The sequence below is a fragment of the Schistocerca piceifrons genome, chromosome 3 (assembly GCF_021461385.2).
Source record: "Schistocerca piceifrons isolate TAMUIC-IGC-003096 chromosome 3, iqSchPice1.1, whole genome shotgun sequence".
Classification (NCBI taxonomy): domain Eukaryota; kingdom Metazoa; phylum Arthropoda; class Insecta; order Orthoptera; family Acrididae; genus Schistocerca; species Schistocerca piceifrons.
Genome location: NC_060140.1, coordinates 729,124,628 through 729,127,639, shown reverse-complemented (window position 1 = coordinate 729,127,639; position 3,012 = coordinate 729,124,628). Strand labels below are relative to the sequence as shown.

Sequence of the window (3,012 nt, the reverse complement as noted above, 5' to 3'; positions counted from 1 at the left end):
TTTATAAACGTGAAAACGTATCCAAGATACAATATGATCATTCACCTAGACACAAATGTTGTTCTTGTGGTGTTCAGTCCAGAGACTGGTTTGATGCAGCCCTCCAAGATACTCTATCCTGCGCAAACTTCTTCATCCCCAAGTAACTACTGCTACCAACAGCCTTTAGAAACTTCTTAGTGTATTCATCTCTTGGTCCCCCTCTATGGTTTTTACCCTCCACGCTGCCTTGCAATTATAAATTGGTGATCCCTTGATGACTCAGAACATGTCCTACGAAGCAATCCATTCTTGTAGTCAACTTGTGGCAGAAATTCCTCTTCCGACAAATTTTATTCAGTACATCCTTATCAGTTATGTGATCTACTCTTCTAATCTCCATCATTATACATTTCGGAAACTTCTGTTCTCTTCTTGTCTAAATTATTATGGTCCATCCTTTACTTCCATACATGGCTACACTCCATACAAATACTTTCAGAAACGGCTTCCTGACACTTGAATCTATACTCGATGTTATCAAATTTCTCTTCTTCAGAAACGCTTTCCTTGCCATTGCCAATCTACATTTTATATCCTCTCTACTTCGACCATCATTTACTACTTTAAGCGTTTCATTTCCTAATATAATTCCCTCAGCATCACTTGATTTAATTCGACTACGTTCCATTATCCTCCTTCTGCTTTTGTTGATGTTCATCTCATATCGTCCTTTCAGGACACTGTCCATTCTGTTCAACTGCTCTTCCAGATCCTCTGCTGTCTCTGACAGAATTACAATGTCGTCGGCAAACGGAAAAGTATTTATTTCTTTCCCTGGACTTTAATTCCTACTCCGAATTTTTCTTTTGTTTCCTTTATTGCTTGCTCAATTTACAGATTGAGTAACATCGGGGATACGCTGCAACCCTGTCTCACTCCCCTCCCAACCACTGCTTCCCTTTCATGCCCCTCGACTCGTATAACGGCCATCTGGTTTCGGTACAAATTGTAAACAGCCTTTCGCTCCCTGCATTTTACCCCTGCCACCTTCAGTATTTGAAAGAGAGTATTCCAGTCAACATTGCCAAAAGCTTTCTCTAAGTCTACAAATGCTAGAAACGTAGGTTTGCCTTTCCTTAATCTATTTTCTAAGATAAGTCATAGGGTCAGGATTGCCTCACGTGTTGCAACATTTCCACGGAATCCAAACTGATCCTCGCCGAGCTCGGCCTCTACCAGTATTTCCATTCGTCTGTGAAGAATTCGTGTTATTATTTTGCAGCCGTGACTTATTAAACTGATAATTGGGTAATTTTCACGTCTGTCAACACCTACTTACTTTGGGATTGGAGGTATTATGTTCTTCTTGAAGTCTGTCTCATACATCTTGCTCACCGGATGGTAGAGATTTGTCAGGGCTGACTCTGCCAAGGCTATCAGTAGTTCTAATGTAACGTTGTCTACTCCCGGGGCCTTGTTTCGGCTTAGGTCTTTCAGTGCCCTATCAAACTCTTCACGCACTATCATACCTCCCATTTCATCTTCAGCTACGTTCCATTTCTATAACATCGCCCTCAAGTACATCGCCGTTTTATAGACCTTCCATATACTCCTACCACCTTTCTGCTTTTCCTTCTTTGCTTAGAACTAGGTTTCCATTTGAGCTCTTGATATTCATGCAAGTGGTTTCTTTTCTCCAAAGGTATCATTAATTTTCCTGTAGGCAATATCTATCTGACTCCTAGTGATATTGGTTCTTCCAGTTTATCCAGATCCCATTTCCTTAAATTCACACCTTTTCGCAGTTTCTACAGGTCATATAACCAATAGATTGTCGTCAGAGTCCACGTCTGTCGCTGTAAATGTCTTACTATTTAAAACCTGGTTCCTAAATCTCTGTCTTACCATTACATAATCTGTCTGAAACCTTCCAGTGTTCCAGGACTCTTTCACGTATACAACCTCTTTCATGATTTTTAAACCAAGTGTTAGCCATGACTGGCCAACGGCAATGCCGCAGTGGTAACACCGGTTCCCGTCAGATCACCGAAGTTAAGCGCTGTCGGGCTTGGCCAGCACTTGGGTGAGTGACCATCCGGTCTGCCGAGCGCTGTTGGAATGCGGGGAGCACTCAGCCCTTGTGAGGCAAACTGAGGAGAGAGCGGTGTGCTGACCACACGCCCCTCCACATCCGCATCCAGTGACGCCTATGGGCTGGGGATGACACGGCGGCCGGTCGGTATCGTTGGCCTTCATGGCCTGTTCGGGAGGAGTTTAGATTTTTTTAGTTAGCTATGATTAAGTTATTGCTCAGTGGACAATTCTACCAGGCCGCTTCCTCTATCATTCCTTACTCACATTCTATATTCACCTACCTTTCTTTCTCATCCTTTTCCTACTGGCCAATTCCTGTCACCCATGATTATTAAATTTTCGTCTCCATTCACTAATCTAAACAATTTCTTTTATCTCATGATACATTTATTGAATCACTTTGTGTCCGCAGCTCGTGGTCGTGCGGTAGCCTTCTCGCTTCCCGCGCCGGGGTTCCCGGATTCGATTCCCGTCGGGGTCAGGGATTTTTATTGCCTCGTGATGACTGGATGTTGTGTGATGTCCTTAGGTTAGTTAGGTTGAATTAGTTCTAAGTTCTAGGGGACTTATGACCACAGCAGTTGAGTCCCATAGTGCTCAGAGTCATTTGAACCATTTTTTTCTAACTTTAACCTATCCATTTTCATTTTAAATTTTGTAGCCTGCCTACCCGATTGAGGGATCAGTTATTACATGCTCAGTTCCGTAGAATGCCAGCTTTCTTTCTCCTGATAACGACGTCCTCCTGAGTAGTCCCCGCCCAGAATTTACCCAATAGGACGCTATCGTCATTTAACCATACAGTAAAGCAGCATGCCCTCGTTAAAAATTGCGGCTTTAGTTTCCCCGTACTTTCAGCCATTCGCAGTACCAGCACGTCAAAGCCGTTTTGGTTAGTGATACAAGAAAGGCTGCTGCCCCTCTTTAGGAACCACA

The 3,012-nt window shown here is 43.2% G+C and overlaps 1 pseudogene; it reads left to right on the top strand.

Annotated features, from left to right (window-relative positions):
- Nucleotides 1–1,983: 1,983 nt before the first annotated feature.
- LOC124790222 lies at nt 1,984–2,101 on the top strand (annotated as a pseudogene).
- The last annotated feature ends 911 nt before the right edge of the window (nt 2,102–3,012 follow it).